The following is a 20,292-nucleotide window of genomic DNA, read 5'->3' as shown; positions in this document are numbered from 1 at the left end:
ACCGCCGTTACAAGTCATGTCTTCAGAATCCTATTTGTTGTGGAAAAACAAGTGAAGAAAATGTGCCAGGGGGATGAGGTGTTTTCACGTGTTTATAAATCACATTTGAAGTTTCATATTTCTTGCAGTGGAAGAGGAGTGAGGACAGAGGGACTGTAGAGGAGTGAGGACAGAGGGACTGTAGAGGAGTGAGGACAGAGGGACTGTAGAGGAGTGAGGACAGAGGGACTGTAGAGGAGTGAGGACAGAGGGACTGTAGAGGAGTGAGGACAGAGGGACTGTAGAGGTAGAGGAGTGAGGACAGAGGGACTGTAGAGGTAGAGGAGCGAGGACAGAGGGACTGTAGAGGAGTGAGGACAGAGGGACTGTAGAGGTAGAGGAGTGAGGACAGAGGGACTGTAGAGGTAGAGGGGCGAGGACAGAGGGACTGTAGAGGAGTGAGGACAGAGGGACTGTAGAGGTAGAGGAGTGAGGACAGAGGGACTGTAGAGGTAGAGGAGCGAGGACAGAGGGACTGTAGAGGTAGAGGAGTGAGGACAGAGGGACTGTAGAGGTAGAGGAGTGAGGACAGAGGGACTGTAGAGGTAGAGGAGTGAGGACAGAGGGACTGTAGAGGTAGAGGAGTGAGGACAGAGGGACTGTAGAGGTAGAGGAGTGAGGACAGGGGGACTGTAGAGGTAGAGGAGCGAGGACAGAGGGACTGTAGAGGTAGAGGAGCGAGGACAGAGGGACTGTAGAGGAGTGAGGACAGAGGGACTGTAGAGGAGTGAGGACAGAGAGACTGTAGAGTGAGGACAGAGGGACTGTAGAGGAGCGAGGACAGAGGAACTGTAGAGGAGCGAGGACAGAGGGACTGTAGAGGTAGAGGAGTGAGGACAGGGGGTGTATCTCTCCCTCTCTCTCTCTCTCCCTCTCTCCCTCTCGCTCTCCCTCTCTCTCCCTCTCTCTCTCTCCCTCTCTCCCTCTCTCTCCCTCTCTCTCTCTCCCCCTCTCTCTCTCTCCCCCTCTCTCTCTCCCCCTCTCCCTCTCCCGACTTCACAGATAGGAAGTGTCAGCACAGAGACCTCAGCTTCATATTCAACGGTGTTCAAGCAGAGTCCTTCATGGTGTGAATGACGAGTCAACATCCCACGTTTCCCATGAACCACTTCCCGTCAGCCCAAATACCGTGTCACAAGTATTTCAGTCAGACTCCACTGGCGCAGAAGACACAGAAGAAGCTCATTTCAACTCCCAAGTTGACACTGTGCCCAAAATAAGAACAGCCTCTAATGTTGTGTTAAGATTGCCTGCCTTGGAACGCAGGCCAGAATCCTAATCTGTAGCACCTTGCATGGCTTTCCTGTAACGTTTCTGTTCCCGTTTGAATACTACGGTCGTGTTTAGGACAGTTTTGATATCTACTGGTCTACACCCTTAAATACAAGGCTCAAAGATTTCGTTGCAGCAGATGATGGCTCAACTAAAAGTCATGTACGCAATGGAATTGGAATAGAAGGAGCCATATGACCTACTGTTACTGCACTCTGCTGTTATGTACTTTCTTGTGCTGTTATTAATAAATTATCTTTACCCCATACTATCATTAGGCTATTTATTATTACACTAGGGGTGGGAATCACCAGTTTCATCATGATACGATACGATATCGATTCTTTGGACAACGATACGATATATGCCGATATCACAAAGTCTCTCACGATACAATACGATACGATTAGATTCAGGTGCCTGCAATCGATACGAGATGATATCATATGCCCATTTAACACAATCAGTAACATTTAGATCAACAAAAAAAAGGTAATGAAAATATCATTTGACATTTGTATTTTTGAGCTCTTCCAGACATTTAAAGGAAAATCAATCTATTGTTTTTAATACAAATAGACCTCCTGTTCACTGTAAAGTTTATATATTGAGCTTTAAACTTTAAGCTACATTTTTTGGAACTCAAAACTCACAACCTCCCTCTCCCAAACCGTTCCTACAACAATTTGTTGATGTTGCATGATCATGTATAGGCCTACATTTATTATGTATTATATTGTTTATGTTTAAATAACATTTAAACATCAAACTCCTCTGACCTCATCTGGTCTTTCCAAAGACGCGCGCACACACACACACAGAAAGGGAGAATGCTATGCTGTAACATCTACACACACGGAGCTACTGCTGTTGTTCTTGGGCGGATATGAGACTCGCCACAGGATTTTCAAAATAAGAGTATCGATATGAATCGATCTTATTACATCGCATCGATCCGATTCGATTGTTGATAATTACATCGATGTATCGATCTGGATCGATGTATCGTCCCACCCCTATATTACACTATTGAGAGACAAAGGCAAAATCAGACTTCAAGGTTTCTCCTCTTCATTGACATTTAATTGGCTACAAAATGTGCAATAATATAATAAAATAAATAGCCTTAGTCTATAAAAATGTAACTGCTCATAGGCATAATGAAAAAGAAAAGTGCAGCCTAAGCCAAAAAACAAACGCAGACGGGTCACAGAGACGAACGATGTACAACTTTCCAGATGTGTGACCGTTATGTTGACATTAACGTTATTGGGCGTGGCACGTGCCTGGAAACGAAACAGATAACACTGTCGCTGTACAAAAACTCTCGACTCTAAATGGCAGGGAAAACATTGTACTCCTCTGGTGGGAGAGCGGCCAAGGCCCTGATGATCTGTCTCTGCAACAGGATAAGCATGGAGAGCGATAATGGAGCCACTCCACTCCCTGGGAACTAGGGCTGACCCCTATTAGTCGACTAATCGGTCGAAAGGAGCCGTAGTCGACTGGCCAACCTCTTTATATATATATATATATATATATATATATATATATATATATATATATATATATATATATATATATATATTTTTTTTTTTTTTTTTTGTATCATTCTTTCCAAAAGAAAAGAGGCCTAGAAGCGTGGCTAACGCTAATGGCACGCATACCAGAGGCTAACTGCCTAACTGCCTACGAAAACAGGCACAGAGGCACTGAAAGAGGATTTCACCCATCTAATGAACACACTAGACAAGACAAATATCAAGATGTATCCATCAGTGGACCAATTGCATGCTTTTGCAGAGGACAAGAAGCCTTCAGTCGACTCCTTCAGACATTAAGCACCCCCCACAGCCCAAATGGAATGATACATTTTTTTTAATAAAATAAAAATGTTATTTAAATCTTTTTAGTCGACCAATAGTCGACTAACGGCAAATTTTGGCCCATCATAGTCGACCATCCAAATCCTTAGTCGGGGACAGCCCTACTGGGAACGCAGGCCAATACACCAATATTTAGGCCAGGCCCGGGGGGGTTCCAAACCTTTTTCATAGGTTAGCTCCTCGAGCTATTGAGGAGAATCCCTGTGTAACCCAAATGGTCCTAAATCACGTTGAAAATGTGTGTCTTTGACATTAAAGGCTACCGACGATTACTCTGTAATCCGAGTGCAAAACCAGTGTTAAATCAGTATTATGTATTATGACCCTCACCATTTCCCCATAATCTGACATGATGAACATGGATTGGGATTATTTTAACATGTGATTTTCCATACCTAGATAGATAATACTATATATATATATATAGCGGATATCTTCTGAATATCGCATAAGACCTTTTCCTCCCTTAACTCATTCAGCGCCAGGGTCGCTGTCTACCTTCTGGGTAAGAACGCCATCGCTGTAAGTCAATGGGGAGACTGCGAAACTTGCAAGTGCTTAAAATATATCCTTATATTATAGCTATGGGTCTAATAACACCGTCGATGGTCAGTGAGTTGCTTCTGGTCAACATGCAAAAAAACAGATTGTTTTTTCATCCGTACATTTCCGTTTTATACCGTTTTGAATATGAGTATAGTTTGGGTGATTCTTAGTAATCCCAGGAAAAGACGTGATAATAGCGTTTGAGTGAAATCCACTTATCACGTTGTAATTTTTCGCCCGATTATCGAGGCCCATTGGACATTTTCGTCGACATACAGATTTTTCGATTTTGTTTATCAACACTTTAATCGCCGGAAACGCTGTAACTCGTCATTGCCCGCCATGCTCATTCTGCCGAAGACGCCGTAACACGTCTTTGATATCAATATTTCAAAAATCTGTGATCGAAATCATATTTCTCCTCCGGGGACCTGAGATATACTGCTGATCTCCACTCAACTCTCTAACGGTTCAAGAGCGCCATCTGGTGGCCGATCGGCAGATCGGCCAACAGGAAGTGACGCGCCAAACAGGAAGTGCTCATCCATATTTCGTCCGGGCACTTGCGATCGTTAGCCTGACTCCATCTCGACACACTGGATAATCAATCGCTCGCCCTAACTCAATAAACAACGTTATTTGGACGTATATAGTATTATACAACCTGGAAATGGTTCATCTAGATCAGGGGTCAGCAACCTTTTTGACATGGAGTGCCTGTTTGAAATATAGTTGTAACTAGTGTGCCTCAACAATATTCCATGCATCGTAAATTTGTTTCTCATAATCAGGTCTTTTTAATGATAGTTTTTACATTATTACATCATTATTGTTATTGTTATTATTAACAATATTATTATGATGGTTGTATCAACCCCAAATCTGAGTGGGGGGGGGGGGGGGGGGGGGAATGCAATGCAGACAAACAGCTGCATACAGTGCGACCATTTCACTCACATTTGCCCATTCATTTTTGGACACATCACACATCGGTGTGTGTACTGTACGTGTGCTGTCATAGCTCCACCTACAGGCCTAATGGAGAACACCAGGATGTGAATGGAGGGTAAATGTGAGGTATATTGTGTAAATAAGTTTTGATTGATCGCAAGACTACACTGTAAAAAAATAAATAATAATAAGTTACCAGAACTTAAAAATATTGAGTTCAGTAACTGTGCATTAAGGTTTTCAGTTTTCAATCCATAATAAGTTAACAGAAAAAAAGTACACAACCACATTATTTCAACCTAATAAAACTATGTTTATTGTCATTGTTTTAAGAACAAGGAGTTGACTTGGTAATACTCACATTTTGAGTAAAAAAATGGCTTTTAACATATGCAATGTTCAATGAAATAGAAAAATAAATAATAAAATGTGTTGATTAATCCCACTGGTCACAATGGTGACCATAATAATGTTTTTGTTATAAGGCTCTGCAAATGTTACTGAATGATGTAGCAATGTATTTCCAGCTAAATTGAAATAATAAACAAATAAAGGGTCTCAATTAAATATGTGGTAGTAAAAAGAACCTGTGGGAGGATTTCAACAAGATAAATGCGACAACAGTGCAAAATATTTCACTATAAAAAAAAAAAATAATAATTATAAATGCTGCCCCCTGTGCCTATGCAAATGCCCCCGCGTGCCTATGCAGGCACGCGTGCCTAGGGTTGCCTACCCCTGATCTAGATCAACATCCCATAATCGAAAACTGTCTACTCCAAGCTGATCGTCCAACGGCGCGAGGAAGATACGGTAAGATCCAGCGTTATTTTCTAACGTGTTCCATATAAACTGCTCTGATGATCATATGACCCACACTAGGTGAATGATATAACGTTGCCCACGGAATTATAAACGACCCCCCGCCCATCCGGTCAACATCAGATGATACGTAGTAACTTCTAGAAGTACCTCCAGTTGAAATTTTTTATCTGGCACCGATCGCTACCAAACTGTATTTGATCATCAATATAATGCATTTGGGGCTATAAATCAAGTTCTGGAGAAAGCTGCAGAAAACGATAAAAACATACTTATACTTTAGACCATATTTTAGTATGAATATGTGAATGAAAAAGTATAACGTTGCTACACCCTGAACAATGGATATAGGACATTGAATGGGCCATAATAATGTCAATTTAGCAATAGAATTTAAAAAGTTATAGCCCTGCAAAGAAGGGGAACTTCTCCATAGACAAATAGAGCTGGCTAGGGATGGTAAATTATGAATTTAACCATGGCGATCAAAGTGTTAAGTTAATATAAGTTAAGTACATTTGAGTGGCGAGTGATGTTTTTTTCTGGTTCGCTAATTTCTCGCCACATATAAAGCATAAGCCTGCATCGTTAGTATTGAAAGCAAATTAATCTGTCCACCCTGAATTAAAAGTATTCTTTTTTGTGGGATTTATCCAAAAAATATATTATATTTATGGTTAGCTTATTGGGGGGTCGGAAACTCAACATTAGCCACCTGCAGACGACAGGGAGAGGCGTGGGGTGTGACGTATATTTTAATTGATGAAATATTAAACACTTATTTCAGTTCACAGTATCACTTCGATCTCCAGAATAAAAATAGCCGTATATATATATATATATATATATATATATATATATATATATATATATATATATATATATATATATATTTCAAACCTACAGGGAGCCACTGCAGATTGGCTGAAGAGCCGCATGCGGGGGTTGCCGACCCCTGGTTTAGCCTAACAAAAGCCACATGTGTGCTCATGTATTGTCTTTTTTTTATCGCAAGGTCAACCCCGTTAGTCATCTGAACACATTCAAAATGATAACCACCCTTTCACCGAAATCAAAGACCGTTGACAGTCTGGAATGATTGTGTGATTTAATTAAAAAAAAAACTACTAAGTCCAGACTCCAAAACATTTACATTTATCCAAAGTGAGTCAGCAGGAGGGCATCTCTGGCAGCTAAGGGTAAATGGTATTGTTCGTCAAACAGTGTGGAACCTGAGTGTTACACTCCGAGTGCATAGTAGTAGTATAGACATAATTAGCATAGTAGGTAGTAGTAGTATAGGGAGAGTAGTACATAGTAGATGTTAGTATAGACGAATAGTAGTAAATAATATAATAGTATTGTATTATTTCAGATATTGATTGAAGGTGTGTTTTAACGTCAACGGCAGTTCCACTGAACAAACCTACATCAAGAGATGTTCTCTCCCAGTCAACCTTTAGACAGGAACCTGTGGACTAGAATTAGCAGCGTTTCATTCATCATTACGAAGTGTCAAAACAAACCTGAATGCCTGTATTAACAAGGTGCATATCCAACCTCAGCGGGGGCTGTCGCATGACTGGCTGGAATACCACACCAGCCCCTCTGCTCTACATATCCAGCCATGTTTTTTTTATGAGGCTCTCATGCATTCTTTATGACAAAAAGGTGAATATATTTGAAAATATCCCTCCTAATTAAACGTAATATCCACACGACCTGTGTACCCCAGGAGAGTAGTTACAGACTAATAAGAAAAGAGAAGAAAATACTGTTTTGTTGGGAGTGCGCCTAAAGCTATTATATTCTTTAAAAAGGCATTATGGGCATTAAAGTGAAATAATACAGTCAGCAGGGGCCTGCCTGAGAAGCACTATTGCCAAATGGAAATCTAAACGGAAAAGACAGAGCAAATGGCCTAGCCCCCCTAGCCTGCATGCAATTTCTGCTTCAATTCTCCATTTGAAGTGGTTTGCATGGCAAGACTGACTAAGTGTTGAATATTGTCACTGAGCAGACCACTTGAAAACAAAGTGGATAATATTGGCCCTAATGTGCAACTTAATGCAATAAAGCCAACTTGGCGCCTAACGAGGGTTGCTGCAGCTGTTTGGAGTAAAGCACAGGGGGAGAAAAACAAGCCTTGCACGATGTCCCTGGCTGTGTATGAGTGCTGCGTATGAGTGCTGTGTGTGAGTGCTGTGTGTGAGTGCTGCGTGTGAGTGCTGTGTGTGAGTGCTGTGTGTGAGTGCTGTGTGTGAGTGCTGTGTGTGAGTGCTGCGTGTGAGTGCTGCGTGTGAGTGCTGTGTGTGAGTGCTGTGTGTGAGTGCTGCGTGTGAGTGCTGCGTGTGAGTGCTGCGTGTGAGTGCTGTGTGTGAGTGCTGCGTGTGAGTGCTGTGTGTGAGTGCTGCGTGTGAGTGCTGTGTGTGAGTGCTGCGTGTGAGTGCTGCGTGTGAGTGCTGCGTGTGAGTGCTGCGTGTGAGTGCTGTGTGTGAGTGCTGTGTGTGAGTGCTGTGTGTGAGTGCTGCGTGTGAGTGCTGTGTGTGAGTGCTGCGTGTGAGTGCTGTGTGTGAGTGCTGTGTGTGAGTGCTGCGTGTGAGTGCTGCGTGTGAGTGCTGCGTGTGAGTGCTGTGTGTGAGTGCTGTGTGTGAGTGCTGTGTGTGAGTGCTGCGTGTGAGTGCTGTGTGTGAGTGCTGCGTGTGAGTGCTGTGTGTGAGTGCTGTGTGTGAGTGCTGCGTGTGAGTGCTGCGTGTGAGTGCTGTGTGTGAGTGCTGCGTGTGAGTGCTGCGTGTGAGTGCTGCGTCTGCACGATCCCTGGCTCAGGCCGCGGGACAGCACAGCTGATAAGAGAGGGTAATGTAGCGGAAACGAGAGTTCATCCGCGGTGCCACGCCACGAGTGCTCCGCCGGCTCACATAAGCCTTGCGCTCGCCTCCCGACTCCCACCACAACGCCATTGGCCTATATCTCCCTAGGATTGTGTAATAATAATGACAACGTTTAGTAGATACACTTTACATAACTCGCGGACTGAATTGACTCTCAGCCCTTTTTGGACCGGCTAGCTTCAGCTCTGTTTTGAGCCAGAAGGGACTTTGCCGTTGCTATAGACTGCCAACTCCCGGTGAAAGCCACGGGCCTCGAGTGGAAATCCACTCTCTCTGAGAGTTGACGTCATTCCTATGATGTTATGCTAGTCAGTCAACGTGTGTGAACACATGAACAGCTCTCCTCCCTCACAGAGATAGATCACATAAAAACATGGGAGTTGCTCCATCGATGCTGTTTTTTTTAAACGTTCTTGAAGAAGAAATTGCACTCAGTAAAGTCAGTGTGTCTTGGTTTCCTATTCGCCATCAGTGGTGCAGCTCCAGGGTTTGTCTCTTAATGACATTATCAGGAGACTTTTTGGCTTTCTATTTTTCTAGCTTTGAGAGCAAAGAGTTTCCCCAGCATCACAGTAACAACATTGCATATGTGAAGATCCTTAAGGGGCGGTGCCCAAGGGGCGAGCTCCTTCTTCATTCGCGTGAAAGTAATTCACAAAGTAAACAAAGAGACGGGCTTCTGAAAGTAAACTCCTCTAACCGTAGTGAGTCATCCTGTACCTTGCTGTGTTGCCTGTATTGTTTTTCCAGTACACAACACACGTAGGTAAGAAGAGTTGAGACAATAGAGGAGCCCTCTTTGGGAGGTGCACAGATCACTTGATTGACCAACTTTTTTTTTTCTTGCGTTTTTCCAGCGTTTTGACATGACCGACAGAGGAGGAGAGTGTGAACGGGAGAAGAGGTGGGGAAGACATGCAACAAATTATCCCCCGGGAGTGGGAGGTGAACCCGGGACGGCCGCGTAGGTGTGCGAGGCACTATGCGGTGCGCCACGAGGGCGCCCTGACCAACTTCTTTTAACATGAGTTTCAAAGCATTTCCTGGTTGATAACAAGATGAGTGATAACATGGACAATAGCAAACTTTATATACTTAACCTACAAACATTAAACTGTTTCGACAGCACAATATTGATGTAACTAATGAGAAAGTAATTATTTGTGTGCATAGATCACTAGGGATGTGATTAGTTCTACAGTTTCAACAGACATGTTCATATACAGGCTGTGTTGTTATTAGGTCCCTCCTTATATATATTGATGTAATAATCATAATGACAAAAGTATATTTTATTACCCGGCTCTGAAGATTCAAAAGATGTTCAAATGGTCAAGTGAGGTATGGGATTGTAACATTTGATAATGAAGACTGTGGTCAGCAAAGACGAAACAGACTCTTGAATATGAGTACCCTGGTAAACGTGCTACTGCAATAGATTTGCTTGAATTTGAATTTTCTTTACAAGGGAGTGCCTCAACTGCCACAGCAATTCACTTCCCCCTAAGACTTGCATTGGCTACAAAAGCTGGCAAAGTTCAGGGCCACAGACCCAGTAGTAGAATAGCCGGCTTCTCTTTGATGACCTCCCCAGAGCTTGGATAGGAGTGGATCTGAGGCGGCCAGCACTTTAAAAGAACACGACAACATTTTGGAAAATTAGCTTATCGTCTTCTCCAGAGAGAGACAAGACGATAGATATCAGTTTCCTCTCTGTGCGTTCAGTAGAAAGCCATCTGGCTCCATGTTAGCCTTCGGGAGAGGTGTTAGTTGGACCTAGGCTAACCGGCCATGTCCGCTTCCATTCATTGTGCCAAGCTAAACTGACGTGCAGCCAGATACCAACTGGTATCTATCTTCTTGTCTCTCTCTGGAGAAGACAATAAGCTAATTTCCCAAAATGTTGGCGTGTTCTTTTAAAGTGCTGGCCGCCTCAGATCCACTCCTATCTGAGCTCCGGGGGGGGGGGCCTAGTCGATGCATCGTTGTAAGCGCTGGTCTTGCCGGAGTATTTAGACCCCACCTGCACGGCTCAGCCCAGAAAACAAACTACATTGTTTCAAATGGAGTGCAATAGCGGCCGCAAGGCGTTAGTATTGACCGTCTGCGATCTCAGACACATTCAACACAGCATGCACAGGCTGCCTCGATGGATTATGAATGGCAAAATAAAAAAAAATAAAAAACGAGCAAACCCTGAGAAGTCTCTGGGTTGGCGCCCAGCGCATGGCGAGTTAACCTGACTTATCGGGTTTGGGGGGGGGGGGGTCATCATGCACTTTGCCACTAATTAATCTTCCTTGTCTATATTACTACGGTACCTACTATGCCAACATGTCTTTACCACTATGCACTCAAGACTGTAGCACCCAAGTTTAAATTTTTTTTCTTCAAAATTTTTATTTTTATTTCGGTGTGTGTGTGTGTGCATGGGGCCATTGGGTGGGGCCGGGGGACAAATACACTGGAGGAAAGTAACCCAGCTCAGCACTGCCCAAATTATATCATCACTATTGCCTGTTTGAAGGATATCATCCTCAAACACATATACACCACCTACACGCCTATTCTCAGTCCTTGCCCCACAATGGTGGAATGAACTACCCACCCCAGTTAGGACAGCCGAATCCCATCCAATCTTTCGCTGTCGACTAAAGACGCACTTCTTCAACCATTATCTGAAATAAAATTAAAAAAATAAAATAAAATAAATCTAACCCTAACTAACCTTACTGTCATGTCCTAATAAACTAACCTACACTGTAACACGCAACACTTTGATGAATATTGTTACTCAGCTGATAGAGTTGTATCCTTCCTGATGACCTGTCGTACAGAACTTGTAAGTCGCTTTGGATAAAAGCGTCAGCTAAATGACTAAATGTAAATGTGAATGTAAATGCCTTGTAGAATTCCACACATAAGAAAGAAAGATACTGGGATGAATAAACAAAATAGGAAATAAAATGTAGAAATGCATGCAATACATAAATAAATATGAATCTCCATATATGAAATAGAACATTTAGATAAGGTGCTACTGAGATGTTTTGGTGAGTTCTTTGTTTTTTTGTGGAAGTAGCCCTTCTTAAAAATGCATGAACATTCACTGATAATTGGTCTGTAGTGGAGTCTACAAGGTCTACATTGCCGGACCATGTAGAATCCGGACCTTGTAGACTGACATAATTCTGTACATAGTTTATTCAAATAATCAAAATCTTACTTCATTCATCTTAAACATTCTTGATTTGGGGGATTGGTAGTTCCCATGAAATCTGAAGTTGTTCAAACGACAACAGCGATCCACCTTGAATTAAATCACACTGTGTTGGCTGCGTCACAGTCACGAAAGGGGCTACTTAATTCATTAATCCAATCCACTTTATTTATAGAGCACATTTAAAAACAACAAAGTTTACCAATGTGCTGTACAAGTCCCACAACATAAGATAAAAAAAAAATATATATATATATATATATATATATATATATATATATATTATATATATAAAAATAATAATTAATAAATTTTTTTTTAATTCGAAGCTTCGAATTAAAATCGAAGCTCGGCCCCGAAGCTTCGATTGCCAAAAAAAAATTCGAAGGTCAGCCCTACTTGGCAGCCACATGGTTGCCTTCGCTGTGGAAGCCAATCGTGTCCATACTAGTATTAGTGGCAACTCAACTTCATAGTTATAATTCCCTGCCTTAGTTGTACATTGTAGTGTATGGTTCTAATTAGGGATGTTCGATATTGGCTTTTTTACCGATATACCGATATTGTCCAACTCTTAATTTCCGATACCGATATCAACCGATAACGATATATATATATATATATATATATATATAAGTGGAATAATTTCAGGTAATTAACATTACTTATTACATGGCGTTTTAACATTCGCCAAAATGCTTGATTGTGATTGGTCAATAGCACTCGGTTGCCCATAGCAGCGGTCAATTATTTCTCGATAATTCACTGCTGCTATGGGCAACGCGCAATAATGACCGCTGTTAGGGGCAACAGAGCGCTATTGACCAATCACAATCAAGCATTTTGATCGCAGTCACGAAAGCTAAACTCAGCATATGCACAGCTGCACTACATCAGGTGCAATCAAGTCCACACACCTGCCGTCTGCCGATGACAGAGGAGCAACAGAATGGCGAGTTAACCCGACTTATCTCGGGTTTGGCCCCAAATGAGTTAAAGGATCAATAGGCGACCAGTGATTTTTGACAAAACTCTACATTTCTTATTATATCTCTCGACAGTGTTCGCTAGTACAAAAAAAATATAAGACGTTTGACACAGACATTTTTTAATCTGTTGTTCCGGTAAAGGGCACAAGCTAAAACAACGACATCCAATCAAACGAACAACAAAGTCAAATGATTGGAACGAGCGAGCCGCCTATCAAACCCTCTAGTGACAAGCATGTGTTATGTGCATAACAGTTGCACACGTACACAAAGGCCTGCTGCTAACACATAGCTGCCTACTAGCTACCTAGCAAGGCGTGGCTTTGGAGGCATCCTGATGCGTTCTGATTGGGAATGGTGTTGTTGAATTTGGCTTAACTCATTATAGCTCTCCGGAGCATCGCAAAGCGCGCCTTCAGACGTCCGAATGCACACTCGATCACCATGCGCGCTGCGCAAAGCTGTAGCCCGTAATACTGTTCCTGTGGGGTATTGCCACCACCAGGGTATTCCTTCATCAGATATGGCATCAGTGGATATGCCGGATCGCCCAGAATAAAGATGGAAACAGGATCTTCGCCCGGCACCAGCTCTTTAGGGCAGGGGGGGGATTGTCCCATCGGTTAGGGCAGTGCACAATGGCAAGTTCGCAAAGATGCAAGCGTTGTGTACACTGCCGGGCCACATGACATAAACATCCATAAAACAGTAGTTCGAGTCACACAGCGCTTGTACATTGAACGAGTGTCTCCCCTTTCTGTTGACGTAGTCTGTGGAACCACCTCGGGGTCTTTTGATTTCTATGTGTGTGCAGTCGATCGCACCTAGACATTGAGGCATTCTGTGTGCTTCATAGAACCTGGCGACATGCTGCTTCACCTCATTCGTCCACCATTGTCCCGTTCTCCCCCCGGCCTCATCCAGAACCGGCGCTCCACGTAGGTCCGATATTGCTGAACCCGGAGACGGGGATTCTCTTGTGTGTGAAACATTCCCAACTGCCGTCTGATAGTGCGGCTTGCTATAGCGCGGCTTGCTATAGCACGTCTTGTTCTAGCACTTGTTCTAGCACGTCTTTCTATATCACGTCTTGTTCCATCACGTCTTTCTATATAATCTCTTGCTATAGCGCGTGCTGTTATAGCAGCGTGCTGTGACATCAACAACTTGAATAGCGATTGTACAATCATAAACATAGCGCACACCTGAGCTACTTGGTCGTTCATGTTGACTTATCCAGTGCTGAAAAAATATGGCTGGATCCTGTTCTCTTCCGGTTCTCTACAACGTCGTCACCGGACGTTGGTGAGGGCACGCAGATGTCGGTATCTACAGCGCATGGGCGTTGAGCAACAACGGCTCCACGCAGATTAAATGACACGTTGTCTGCGAGTTTTGGCGAGTATCGAATACGGAAACACAATTTCAGCGTTGTCAGTAGGGCAACGCGTTTTCCTGCCAAAACGGCATTTCTATTTAACAGGGACAGCAAACGTATTCATTCAGCAACAAAACGAAAACAAAAACACCTAGTGTAACCATGGCCTCAGTGCTAGGGGTCGTTGTTTACCTTCTGGGTAGAATGTAGGGCTGGACGGTATGGTCTAAAATTTATATCACGGTATAATTTGAAGCATAGACGGTAACGGTATATATCACGGTATATTAACTTATCTTAAAATGTCTATATAAATGCTTCTGAAGGGGTAAACACTGGTATGGCAGCTATTACTGTACTAATTATTATTGTATTACTAGGACATATTTCACATAGTACAGAGGTATTTTAAGAACATTTATTGTGCAAAACTGCAAATGCAAACCCTTTTCTCAAGTGTAATGCGTATCTTGGATCCAGTGCTTTGACCATGTCTTTAAAGCCCTTTCTATCGACAGTTTGAAAGGAACCATGTCCTTACACAAGTAAACAGTGACAGCGTTTGTTATGTCGGTCCACGGCTGGATTTTTTTGTCGTTAACTTAAAACGTAAATAATCAAATGATTCTGTTACAGAGCTGAGCTATACTATAGCTAATGTCCATCAATATCTTCCTTTTTAATGAAATAAGTTCAAGAATCGAATCAGGATTGTTAGCAGAGAGAGAGAGAGAGGGATGGGGGAGACAGAGTGAGAGAGAGAGAGAGGGATGGGGGAGACAGAGGGAGGGAGGAGGCTGCTAGAGTGGAGCCAACGTTAACTTGCTGAGGCTAGTACATCAACAGGCTGCTAGAGTGGAGCTAACGTTAGCTTTCTGAGGCTAGTACATCAACAGGCTGCTACAGTAGGAGTGGAGCCAGCTAACATTAGCTTTCTGAGGCTACATCAATAGTTAACATTACATAAGGTTTTAACGCGACGTGGGCATTCCAGAATGGCGAGGATGCAAAGCATGTTAGACGATTGGATCCGTCGCAGTTTACATTACACATAGAAACTAAACTGCACGACTCGCGAGAGAAGTTGTCACACAGGCACAGCCTTCAAACGCAGGGTGGAAGAGCTACTAGTTTGCTTCTAGAATTGAAGGTCCGCTCTGTTCCGTGTCTATTATGAAATGACAATTGCGCGTTGACACGCCCACTGCGCGAAGCCTCTGTGCTCCTAAATAACTTTTTCCAGTTTGCACATATCTATTATCTATATCTAATTCTATCTATTTTTAGGGGCAAATGAGAGTGAAATAGTCGCACTGGCTGTGGTTATGTGACGTCATTGCTATTTTAGAGTTGCTCTACCGGTCACAAGGTATAGTCAAAATCCATACCGTAGCGCAAATTCATACCGTTTATACCGTATACCGTTTATACCGTCCACCCCTAGTAGAATGCCATCGCTTTGTTCAATGGGGAGAAAGCCAAACTTGCGAGTGCTAAAACGATATGAAATATTATAGCTATGGATCTAATACACCCGTCGATTGTCAGTGAGTTTCTTCCAGTCAACATGCACAAAACAGATAATTTTTTCATACATACATTTCCGTTTTATACCGTGATGAATATGAGTATATTTATCCAGCATTGCATATGAACGAGGGGGGGGCTAGTTGATGCATCGTTGTAAGCGCTTGTCCTGCCGGAGTATAAACCCCGCCCACACGGCTCAGCCCAGAAAACAAACTACATAGTTTCAAATGTAGTGCAATAGCGGCCAATGGCGTTAGAGGGCGGTATTGACATTGACCGTCTGCCAGCTCAGACACATTCAGAACAGTATGCACAGGCTGCCCCGGTGAATTATGAATGGCAATAGCGAATAAAATAAATAACGATTAAAACCTGACTTTTCTCATGATTGGCGCTCAAGCGATGGCGAGTTAACCCGACTTTTCTCGTGAATGGCGCCCAATGAGTTAAGGATTTGAAAATATAAGTTCTGCCCAAAATCAACGGCCGCCTATTGTTCCTTTGATCAGGGTGTCACAACAATATTTTTTCTCCAAGTATATATCTGGGCCTCTTTATTTTTGTTTTGTGTTGTTAGGCGTTATTGTAATGTTTTGTGTTACACTGTGTTCTCATTTCTTGAAGTAAATCAAATGTATTTTCTTTTACCACATCTAAATGTGTTGATTACAAAATCTGGCCACTACTGGAACAAAAGACCTAGAATAGAAGTAAATAAATACAGGTCTGAATCACTGCTCATTGTTGGGGAACTCCCTCCCCTCTTGAACTCCCAAAAACACACATTACTGGGTCAGAGATGAGTGACAATGCAATCAGCTGTAATAACTGACTACAGCTGTGCTGTATTACTCCTACCTCATGGAATACCCTGCAGGAAACTCTGAAACTATACACTCTAGTGTCTATGGGTCGGTTTAGAACCTTGATGACCAATCAGATGACCACAATATGCAATTGTAAATTATTACCTCTTTTTTATAAAGAAAATATATATATATTTATGTGCTTTAATTTTTATAATCTTATATCGTGTGGAGTGGAGAGATAACACATAACAACACATGGAGATAAGCTATATAGCTCAGCAGTTGTAACTGATTCATTATTCATTTTGATTATTTAACTTTCAACAGCGTCAAAATATTTTTATTAAAAAAAGAGATTAAGAGAGAGGGGGAGAGAGCGACAGAGAGAGAGAGAGTATGGGGCACGGTGATGAATTGTGTGCCATCGTTTGCCCCCCTCCCTCACGCTAAACTACGTGCATTGGTTGCAGATGAGGCACTTTGTCAGAAGCTCCCAGAGCTGTGCGGTTTCAGCCCCGTCCCAACTGAAGCTGGGCACGTGCCAAATGTTGTTCTCATTCACGTCCTCACTATCTGTCACGCTCCCTCACTGTCACCATGTCGCAGAGGGGGAGCACTCGTCACAATCTCGGTGAAGCCTGCAGCACGTACGCTAAATTTGTTCGACAGTGGCTCAGGAGCGGTCGTCTGGTAATCAAGAAGGTCGCCGGTTCCATCCCGGCTCCTCTGCGGCAGCGTGTGCCGAAGTGTCCTTGAGCAAGACACCTAACCCCCTAACTGAAATGGGTGAATGTGAGGCATGAGTTGTAAAGCGCCTTGGATGAAAGCTGTTATATAAAGGCAGTGCATTTAAGATCGGTGCTCGTTGACGGATGACACTGTAAAAAGTCGAGGACTCAGATTGGGTACTGGCGGTGAACAAGTAGTATCTGAGCATCCCTACTCTCCTTTCAGATGGATGTGAATTGGTAACTGTGTTCAGGAGACCGGGGCGTTTTCCCCTCTTTGTTATTGCACAAGCCGTTCTTTATATAGCATTGTTCTGACGTGCACCGCTGTGTCATTTCACTGGAAGTGTGTGTCTCACCCCGGCTGGCACAGTGGCTCTGGAAGCAAGGCTTACTAGTCGGCCATCACTGCGTGTCTCTCGACAAACCATAACAAATAAGTAAATAACAACAGTATTGGGTGGGTGGGGTTGATGGTGGAAAAGTAAAGAAAATAAAGAAAATACAAATAACAAAGGACTATAAATGATTATACCAATGTGTACTATGCCTTGTGATTCTTGAATAAAACCAAATAAATAACAGGTAACTTGTCATGGTGTTATCTTTGATACATCACAATTCTCCATATCGCGATAATAAACCGATATGTAATTGTGATATCCAATTTCTTTATGTTCTCAACTAAAATGTCCACTTAAAATTAAGACACAATTCAGACATCTCGATCTCGCCATTCTTTTGTATCGTCTCCAATATATCCGTACGTTGCCATTCAGGTTTATTTGCATCATTGTCAAATCAAAAAGGGTTGCAGAACTTTATTACGAGTTGCATTACAGATCGTGCCTGCACACCATACCATAGTACTGGTAACGTTAAAAGGTGCTATAGATAACATTCACACTAGAGCACCAGCGTGTCATTTATCCAATCAGGTACATTCCACGTGGAGAGATGGGAAGTAGGGAGGGGATACATGCCTGCAACATGTAAACAACAACATTCATTTTGGACCCACAATAAAAATGTCTGATAAATTCATTAAACAATCAGGGTTTTTTTTGGGGGGGGGGCAATCATTTTCTTCAACACCTTTTTAAAAGCTCTGTGGATGTATTATTACATACATATATACTTATTGCACTGCATTATTACACTATTTTACTCTGTCTATTCTATCTTTTTATTATTGTCTATTTTTAAAACTGAATCTAAATAGTATTTTTTGAATATAAATAAAACTGAATCAAACCATAAACAAGGTGGCCTGTTGGGATGTTAGATCCTAATGTTAAAAACTGTGATTTTATATGTCTGCACTATTTGCTCATTTTATGCCTGTCTTTTTTCTGTTGTGAAGCACTTTGAGCTGCAATTTCTGTATGACAGGTGCTATACAAATAAAGTTGTATTATTATTGTAACTGCAGGAGTGTCATAGTGTAATTCCAGTTAAGCTGCAGTGTGATGTCATAGTAGACCCAGTTAGAACAGGCTAGAACGTTCTGGAACATTGTGATGTCATAGTGGTGATGTCATAGTAGTACCGGTTAGAACAGGCTAGAACGTTCTGGAACATTGTGATGTCATAGTGGTGATGTCATAGTAGACCCCGACCATGGGTATAAATAGAGAGACACTATAAGGTCCGTCATTCCTCCACGACCATCAGACAAGCCACATTGACACCAGAGCTCTTACCTTTCCTCTCATATTGCATGCAGTCAACAAGGTACGTTTGGGGCCGTAATGTGCTTGTAGGTTAAGTTCAGTGGGTTATACAACCAACCTTGCAAAGACCGGTGCCACACCTATACAAGCAGAGATAATATGTACGTATGTTGTTATGGGTTGATCAGTGATTTATTGTATTTCATGCATGTTTTCACAGTTTTACGGTTCGGAATAAAGATGTTCTCTTCAAACGGAAATAAAGTAAAGATCAGTAAAGATCAAAGACGGGTTGCGTCATCATTGCAAGAGAGGCAGTTACAATTATTATACAGTATATATATATATATATATATATATATATATATATATATATATATATATATATATATATAAAATGCTATCTCTATAGAACCTTTAATCTGTTAACTTGCAAAAAGAAAAAGAAAATCAAGCAAACCAAACCATAATTACCAACCCTGTGGTGGTATGCCTGCGATTACTGCAGTATTGCGGTTATTGTTGCTGCCCTAGTCACGACGAAAACTCAATAATTTGCTTGCTATGGAGTAAGTGAGGAGGAAACATGACTGTTGCTGAATAAAACAACCTTCAGGACAATAATGGCCTCGCTGTGGCAGCAACGGCAGCAGCACACGTGTGTGTGTGCGTGAGAGAGAGAGAGAGAGAGAGAGAGAGAGAGAGAGAGAGAGAGAGAGAGAGAGAGAAATATGGTATTGACTGCTACCATCAGAGTTTTCCAAGGCTCTACACTAATGCTCAAGTCTTCAGTGGGAAGGAATGTCACAATCAGCGCTCCTCGTTCCAAGTAACTTCATAACAGTATTCATTATGACACGGGCTGGTATTCATTATTACATGGGAGAGGTCAGAGTGTTTGGTCTTCTAGATTCTTTCTCAGGCCCGGGAAGACACGGAGAAGTGAGTCACCACAATAGTCACCGGACTGTGGGGGATCGCTGCTTATTGGCAATGGGTTACAATTTATTTCCAAAAGGAACACGCTAACATTATGGGAAATTCGCTTACCCTATTTTTGGTAACAACTTCTTACTGTTGGTTGGGAAACCAGTTACATTTCCCAATTGGCAAAGACAAGGTATTTACAAACTATCTGACATATACAGTGAATATGGTCTCAGATCCTTTCAAGAGCTCAAACAAATCTATAATGTCCCTAGTACATCCTTCTTTTTTTATTTACAGTTGCACACTGCAATGCGCATTTATGGTGTCCCATGGAATCAGCCTTTACCAGTTCATCCTTTAATAGTTATAGTGAGTGGCATAAATGTTAAAAGTGGTTTTGTTTCTGGGTTATATAATAAAATACAAGGAAAACTAAACAGAACTACAGGTAATACCACAACATAGATTTAAAGGATTACAACGCTTGCATAAATTGGCAGAATGTATGGGATAATATTCTGTTAACCTCTCGTAATTACAATAATCAATTAACTCATTACAAATTGATAAAGATTTTATCTGTCACCCAGGAAACTGTCAAATCAAAATTTTACAAAGTCCCCTATGT

General features: G+C 42.1%; 1 protein-coding gene across 1 annotated transcript in view; it reads right to left on the bottom strand.

The window, feature by feature from the left end:
* ankrd13c (ankyrin repeat domain 13C) overlaps positions 1-20,292 on the bottom strand; it is a 95,450-nt gene that overhangs the window by 60,724 nt on the left and 14,434 nt on the right. The window lies entirely within an intron of this gene.

The sequence above is a fragment of the Notolepis coatsorum genome (genome assembly GCF_963971535.1).
Source record: "Notolepis coatsorum genome assembly, chromosome: 2".
Lineage (NCBI taxonomy): Eukaryota > Metazoa > Chordata > Actinopteri > Aulopiformes > Paralepididae > Notolepis > Notolepis coatsorum.
This window is presented reverse-complemented; position numbering and strand designations above follow the sequence as displayed.